We start from the raw sequence: 9,142 nt of genomic DNA on the forward strand, positions 1-9,142 counted from the left end.
GGCTCGCGCCGGCTCGCTTGGTGTGGATCATCGACTCGGGCCGACTTGGTTGGGATGAGCCGTCTGCTTTGTTTGGCTCAATAAAGCCGAGGGCTCTAGCCGTCTCGGTTATGTCAGCTGTTGGCTCGGCTCACTTCTCGGTTTGACTCGATAGTGAACGAGCTGCGAGCCTAGCTGCTCTAGTTGTTGACAATTCTAAACTCAGGCCAAGCAATTTTGAACATATTTGTATGTAATAATAACAACACCAAAACTGTCCTGTCCTACCTGTCACGGCTTGTTGTCTGTCCCGCTTTTTTCGATTTAAGGTCATTACTTTGAAGAAAAGTCCTTGATGAAAATCTGTCCGCAAATCTCTAGCTTTTATAGCTCTGAAACACACCACGTATAGCGCTCACATCTCTAGAGCTGAAACCGGGTTGGAAACTAATTATTTTTAACATGATTTTCCAGAATTGTTAAAATTACGAATTAAGCTTTGAAACTATTACCAATGAATTACCACCAAATAAGGTAAACATGATAATTTTTTGAACACGATAACCAACCCTGTAATTAGTGGCGTATTGGGGGGTGCTATTTTAAAAATCGTTATAGCTTCGTTATTTATTAACCGATTTTCGAAATTCAAACAGCAATCAATAGAGAAATAAAATTACTATTTCTTTGAATGTACTGCCGTTTGCATAACTCTTAGGATACTATTTTGAATTTGCTGTAACTTCGCTAAATATTCATCGATTTTCAAAATTGAAACGGCAGTCAATAGAGAAATAGATTTGCTGTCTACTAAATTTCTTGTAGGTTGCATAACTCTAAAGATATAATTACAAAAAACTCAAATAACTTACTTATTTATATATGGATTTTTAAAATTCAAATGGCATTGTGTCTTGTATGTCCAAAGGTCTTAGTTTTAGGCTTTGTACCCATAAAACTTTTAAAATCAATTAACTATAATTTAAAACATACTTAAGATTACAAGTTTGAATACTGATAATGGAATCTTCTGCTAACTTTGTTCTCTATGGGAAACAATGATTTCTTAAACTCTGTCCACTGATAATAATTCAAGCTCAATAGACAACCATTAATATCAAAAACTACTTGGACTTCGGTTTGCACATTTTTGACAGTTACATTGAAATTATTAGTAAGTATAAACTTCTTTTGGGGATCCATACTAACCACTCCATTTTTTACTTTAAAAAAATTTAAATCGTTTTTGTTATTTTTTGGATTGATTTCTAAAGTAAAACTGATGTATTTTATAACCATTGTCTAAATCTTTCAAACCTTCATACTTAACAAACATCTTATATTTTTTCATGTCTTTTTCCACTTGCTCAGTATCATCATTATATCTTTGTGGTAATAACGTCTTATATTTCTCATCTAAATGTACTAAAACTCTTTGACCATAACGTGTTTGAATCAATTTCCATAATGTTATATCGTACTATTTACTTTTTTCTAACTCATTTATGCGAAGGAATCTCAATGCTTTAATGTCCTTTTTCTTATTCAAATATTTGGCCATAGCTTATTTGTTATAAGGAAAATGTTCGTTTTATAAAAAAATTCATAAAACCTCTTCCCATTTGAAATTTACGTGCAGAATTTAACAGTTGGATAATTATCTTTTAGACCAGTGTATTTGATTTTTATTCCATCTTTAATGATCTCATCAATCATTTTATCTGTTAAGTGTTTTGTAAATCTAGGTGGAAGAAAGACCTTAAACTCTTCGCATTCAACTAAAATACTCTTTCCAAACTTAGTTTTAATCTTTTCCATTTTTGCAATCTTATATTCTGTATCTAATTCTAATTCTCTTAATCAAATAACTTTTTTTGCTCAAGACTTCCAAGTTTATTTATAAGTTTAATATGACTCGCCATCGTATTTATTATATAGAAAATCAATGATCACTCTTCCATTTTTATCTTTAACAAAAACTTTTTAATCATTTTTGCTAATTTTAGAATAACATTTATGGAAAACGTCCATAAACATTACAAGAAATACATTTAACTATGTAAAACTCTTCTATTACTTTCTCATTCTTAGGGTCATATGTAAAGTTCTTTTGTCCAATTAAAATCGCATAGCATATAGTATTATCAGGAACAGCTTTTGCAAAGTCTGCTACAATCTTTATGTTTGTTCTCTCATTTACCGATACATTTTTCCTCTTACTAAATTAATAACATACATTGGTCTGTTATCTATAAACTCTTTAGGATCATAGTACATTTCGGTATTACCACATGTTATTCTCTTAAATGCAGTATAATCTTCATACATCTTAAAATAATCCTTGTTAGCAATATCAAAGTTTCTTGATTCTTTTGGAAATACCTCATTCCTTCCATTCTTAAGATAGATATTCTTTACCTTACAATGATCGAATTTACTTACATCTGCTATTTGTTTACCACTTCTATCAGTTTGGAACATTACAACTACGAAATCAGGCATATCAAATTGTCTACAATTAAATTGAGTAGTAATATCGAACTCCAAGAAAGAACCTACGACAGTCTTTTAACACACTGATATGTATGAAATGAATGATTTTAGATTCTTTAAGAATATTCAACTTTAACTTGTTTTAGTAATTAGATTCGTATTCAATAATAGGCATTCTTATCTCCATACTCTTTATTGTTATTTTTCCATCATGAGGAGCTGTTGCACCTACTCCTGTTCCAGCGCATTTGTATAAGACATCGTTATTGTTTTTAGCTTTTGTAAATGTTATTCTCAATCCATCTTTCCACATAACCTTTTTATAATCACTTAAAAAGCCTGGAATTAATCTTAATGGGTACAAAACGCTAAAATCCTTTCGTAGACCAAGTTTATCATCTATTCCAAATCCTGCTTGTTTTAGATAGTCAACTTCTGGTTTGGAAATCTTTAATGTTCCAATAGCTGTAGATTTTATTCCAGGTGGTTCAATCTTATCTATAACAACTCTATGCTTTCTAACCTCAATTTGAGAAAAGAAGAATGGTAAGAAGTTATTTTCAAATTTTACAGTATCATTTGCACCAAATATTCCTCCAGCTGATGCACCAACAACTTCGAAAGTCATATGACAATCTGCTTTGTGTGGATGTATAAACCCATCCCTCACATCGAAATCAAACTCAATATCTTTGTTAGCTTCATTCAAATTATTATTAAATATTCTTGTGTTAGGTTTAAAACTCTGTAACTCGTAACTCTCAATACTATCCATTTATTATAAAGAAAATCTTGAAACAACGCTTTTATGCGATGTACCCATAAAAGAATTATACATAATAACATTTAAAAACTTATATTCCCCATCCTAACTTAACCTTAGCATTCATAGCAGTACCAACTCCAAAAGCTGCTAATCGTTTACCAATTGATGCATCACTACTAAATGCTCTTTTCCATGCTTTAGTTTCTAGTTCCTTATCTGCAATATGTCTTGACTCTGTATCTTTATTGTCTCTGTAGCATATATCGTGTTCTTTACATGCCTCATCTAATGGGTTAATACCTCTATCACCTCTTTCTAATCTTTCTTGAAGCTTAGTACCCGGACCACAGTACGACATACCAGGAATATGTAGCTCAAACGGTAATTTATTAAGTCATTTACTAATCCTTTTCCAAGCTTCTCATCATTCCAGAATCGTGGTGGTAATGTATTTAAGATCTTAATGAAATAACCTATACCTTTTGGATCATTAGGAATAAATTCCGAAAGCTTATTATTAATCATACTCACTATACCTACCTCCTCATTATAAAAGTTATTATTACCAGCCTTTTCTTCTCTATAATCTATAATCTATAACAACTCTTCTCTATAATCTATAAGCTTTCTAACATCATCCATCCATATATATTCTTTAGGTAATTCGCTGTATATTTTTATTCCTTCCCCAGACTTTGGTGTTTTCTTTCTTGTTCGTGTTGGAGGTAAATATGGCTTAATATAATCATCCCAAATAGGCTTGATAATATTATTGTATTTTGAGCGTATATTAGATGCCACTGTTTTTATCTCGATTATATTTTTGGAAGGCAGCATCTGATTCTATTATTATTTCCTTGTACTGTTCAAAATCGTCAACAACATAATCGTCAATGGTTTTATTAGTATTCATCGTTAACAATTCCCATAGACCTTCTGTTCCTTTATAAGTTTTAGCATTAATTATCAAATCATCACCACTCACTTTAACTTCAGAATTTCCTATTTTATTTATTATTCTTCCATCTTCTTCAGAAGCTCTTATTCCAAATACACTATCATTTCTTCTACTATAATATTTTGTTGCAATCTTACCAAATGATTGTGCTGTTGTTAAAGGCTCTACTCCTTCGACTTTGTCTTTAATTTGTTTTCTCATTTGTTTTATTTCTCCTGTTATAGGTGTATCACTACTACTTGAAGGACTATCATAAGTTATCTTTTTAGTTTTTTTTAGTAGAGTAGGATCTATTGAAGCCGTCTTATGTACAGCTGGAACAAGTTCAGTTATTAGATGTTTATTTTGTTCTGCTACTTCTTTGATTTCCCTTCCTAAATTTTGAATAGCATCAATTACAGGTTGTTCTTGTGTCGTATATACCTGCTCTTTCTTTTTTCCAAGATTTGAAGCCCTTTATCAAGAACTCCTTTAACTTAATATTCTTATTACAGTAGAGCGTTGATTATCCGAACGTCGGTCAACCGAACGACCGCTTAACCGAACTGTGTACTCGCTCGCACCTGTTACTCTCCCACCCTACCGTCCATCATTCCCCTCACTCCCAAACCAAGTTTCCTTTATATACAAGTGTGCAGGCGGGACATAGTGTCTATTCTATGTCCCGTCTGCACAGTCGGATATAAAGAAGACTTGTATATAAAGAGAAGACGTTCATGAATAGATGAATATCGATGATGCAGATCCAGGACACCAAATCATGCTGGACAGCGAGATTGTAAACGTCGTCACTGATAAAGATGACGCCGCCAGCATCTCTTCAATCAGTGCTCCAGAAAGTAAAGATGAAAGTATACCAACAGCTTCTGAGGCGTTCACTTGTTTAGATACTGCCTTGCGATGGTTTGAAGCCCAAGATGAAAGTGACCACTTTCAGATATCTGTAATGAAAAATGTACGTGACTTAGCTGCTGGTAAGCGTGTAGGCTAGCTTAGACAGACCAAAATAAAGGATTTTTTGAACGTTAATTTTATTTACTGGGTGTATTTTTCATGCAAAATGCGTATGTAATATGTACATATTTTTGTTTAATAAACTGTACCACATACTATATATTCCTACTAAAGTTGCCTTTGTATGCTGCTTTGTAATACTTAAAGAGATGCCTGTTTTTATGAATAAGTTTACTGTACAGTACTTCTTTTTGGCAAATAAACATGTACAGTTCGATTAACCGAACAACTAGTTTTCCGAACACCCATGTCCCCAATTACTTCGGATAATCGACTCTCTACTGCAATTTCTTTCTCATCCATTTAATATATAGAAAACGAACAAACGTTAAAGACGTCAATAAACGTGAAAAAACGTCATAAAACGCCAAAAACGTCAGAAAACAAGAAAAAACGTCAAACGTTTAAGAAGTGTTTTATCTTGTTCCTATACTTACCATTGTTTACCTTCCTTGTTATATCAATTACTATAAAACCATAATCTTTTTGCCAACATTTTGAACATATCTCTTTAAATTTATCATAAGGCATATCTCCTCCAACAAACTCATTATACACATGTTTAAGATTAGTATCATCTTGTCTAAATACGCATAGGAAGTTAACGTTATCTCTTATAAGCTGTTTAGGTACTTTTGAATATGTCTGTGCAAGATAGAAACAGTCTAAATGTCTAAGTCTGCCTCTCGTAAAGTAATTTCTAACAGTATCTTGGTTCTCCAAAATGTAATCATCAAACACAACAACAGAGTATTTTTCACATTCATCAATAGGTACAATACAATCATTACTGCTTAAGAACGTTGCTATTTGCTTCTTGAACTTTAGTTCTGCTTTTTCAAATCGATCTTTTAATTGCTCATACTTTGGTTGATTCATGCTTTTAGAATATATGTAGAAGTAATTATTGTTTAACCAAGCTGGCTGTAATAAGAAGTTAAATAACAGAAAAGTCTCATCACAAGCAGATGGACCCACAATAAGACATCGAATATCATCAGGTATAAGTTCTCCATTTCTTTTCTTAGCTGTTGTTTCTTTTATCATCTCTTTTACATCCCAATTAATAGTTTTCTTACTCATTTATTATAGAGAAAATTTTGATTTATACCCGATATATCGGTGAATCCTTATATTATAAGCCCTGGGTGTCAGCATCTTTTATGATTTTATATCTCTAAGTTGTTCTCAGATCTTATGCAACGTATTTTTTATATATTCTTCATCCATTTCGCCATTTAATGTTATTATCATCTCTAACTGTTCTTTAAATGAGTTAATACAAGTGACAATGGTTTTATATTCATCTTTTATTTTGCTTATGTTTAACTTAGAAGAGAAACCTGTTATTATAGCACTTCCTGTTGCAAGAGACGTTAATATTGAGTAAATTGTTACAGGTATAAAAATATTAATAAACCCAGTTTTTGGAGAAAGTATATCCGATAACGTAATCAAAGTGTAGTATGCATATCTAACAATTCGTTGTTTTCTCTTTTTCTTTTTTAAGCTGTATTCTAACTTTTGAATGATATCTTCTATTAACTTGATTACTTTCTCTCTTGGAATATATCTAGGTAAACCAAACTCGTTCATTTATTATATAATAAATGGCTAAGGTATTTAAGTTGACGAGTGATTTAAAGAAGGTATTTAAGTTAACGAGTGTTTTAAAGGAGAAACTCCATTACAAATTAGACAACAGTAACAACTATTTAAGTATAGTACTAGTTGGGTTTTACAGTACATATCTAACTCCAAACGTTACACATAATGCGTCGTTTTACTATGGAAATGAAATTGTTATTATACCAAATGGACAATACAGCTTATACAGCCTTAATGATTATTTAAAATCTCGCTCCATAAACATAACGTTAAAAGAGGATTATATAACAAATGGAGTAAAAATAGAAACAGGTGATATTGATATCAGAATGGGAAATTTAGATACTGTTCTTGGATTTAGGTTTTATGAATTTTTAGCAAAGAACAAAACACATATTGCAAGTAAGTTACCAAAGTTTTATCCGTTCGAAACAATTAATATTCACTGTAATATAGCAGATGGTATGTTTGTTAAAGATATGAAGTTTACACATAGAGAAACAGGAATTGTAGCATCATTTAAAACAGATGCTGAGTTTAAACATAATATTATTTACGAGCCTGCTTATCCATTATTTTTCCCTATATCTAAAGACAAGGTTGATAATTTTGAGATAAGGATAACAAATGAGAATGATTCTTTAATTGAGTTTGGAAGAGCTACAACAACTGTACTTTTACGAACCAAGATTTTCTCTAGATAATAAATAGAAAGATGTGTTCTATGAAAGGTTGTATGTTTAGTGTTCCTTATCTCATGGCTCTGTTTTCCCAGCCAGAAGGCAGAGAAAAATGAGATACTACAGGTTAAATTGTGTCTAGGGATATAGGGATCAAGATACACCCATCTAGTTGTACCCTTCACTGCTATCCTAGAAAGGATGGGTTTAGATCTAGTATAAAGGAAGAACTCTCTTTCTTCATTTATCAAGATACAATTTATTAAAATAAAGATAACAAGAAAGAGAAAGAAGAAAACATAGTTTGCCAAACTCAGAATATAATAGGGGAGTACTGAGACAATATTTTGAAAGCCTTGACAAATTATGACATCTTGTCTGTCTTTAAGTTTAAGTAATAACAGAATAAAATAAGAATCAAAATTACAAATTACAATGACAGATATTAATTGAAATCGTTTGCAATCAATTAAAGAGTTAAATTATTCCAACATTTGACAGATAATGTATTTAGTTGAGAGTTCTCCACTAGAACTTTGCCATATTGAATTTGTTCCGAGGCTGCCTGCCGAAAACAAAAATAAATTAAAACAGAAACATATTTATCTGAAAACTGATGGTAGGCTTCGTACAAGGTGTTAACACTTGACGAACACTATACTTTCAATCGCACTCAACTCACACTATGTTTCACGGATTCAGTCATTTTATTATGCCCGACTCCGTCATTGGTGACGCATGTAGTGGTGTGATATTCTGGATTTTTCCAGAAAGCAGGATGAGTCTCCTCTTTACGTGTCAGTGTGAGGAGGGAAGAAAGATAGGACAAGAGACATACGCAATTGCTTATCCGGAATCTGTTTACTTCAACAATCAAAATAAGTGATTGACTAAGGAGGGAGAGGGAGAAGTCGGATATTCGGGAGATGGTATCTCACTTGATCGGAAGCATCACATCACTCCTAACCTAAACTTTAAGACATTATCTTACTGACGTTTCCTGAATTGTGGCATTACTTGATTCATATCGAGCCAATGTCCTGTTTCTTGCAAACTAGGTCACGTATGCACTGGTCGTGCAACATAACCTTGAGTTGTTTATTTTCTGCGTTTTCTTGACTAATCATCCGATGTCTTTGCGTCAAAAAGAAAACGAAGTGTTTACATAATTTCCAGGTTTGGATGAAACTAGAATGCATTAGTCAACCAACCGTTATCTCTCTATTTCCTCTCTTCTTGAATCACTCACTCCTTGAGGTAAATTGGACAATTTAAAGGAAATAGCAATCAAACATTAAGATTGTTGTTCCTATAAGCAATGCATATGTAGAACAAAGAAAGAAATTTTAAAATTTTGTTTCCAATATAGTTAATGAAAATTGAATCAAGAACCCAGGCGTATATAGAATGGTCACGAAATATAGCCCGTGACATCTCCCCGCATTGGGTTTTCCAAGCGACCCGCTTGGAGAGGATAATGTTGGCACTGAAAGGGTTAATGTAGCAAATGATTACAATTTCAGTAAAACTGCAACTCGACGTTTCAATATGGCATAGAGGTGGAGAACTCATATCAGAAAGGTTGTGTTACAAATGGAAGTACGTACTGAAACTAGCAATTAAACTAATGAAGTTATTGAATAG

The sequence above is a fragment of the Thermobia domestica genome, chromosome 7, assembly GCF_964235325.1.
Source record: "Thermobia domestica chromosome 7, izTheDome1.hap1.1, whole genome shotgun sequence".
NCBI lineage: Eukaryota > Metazoa > Arthropoda > Insecta > Zygentoma > Lepismatidae > Thermobia > Thermobia domestica.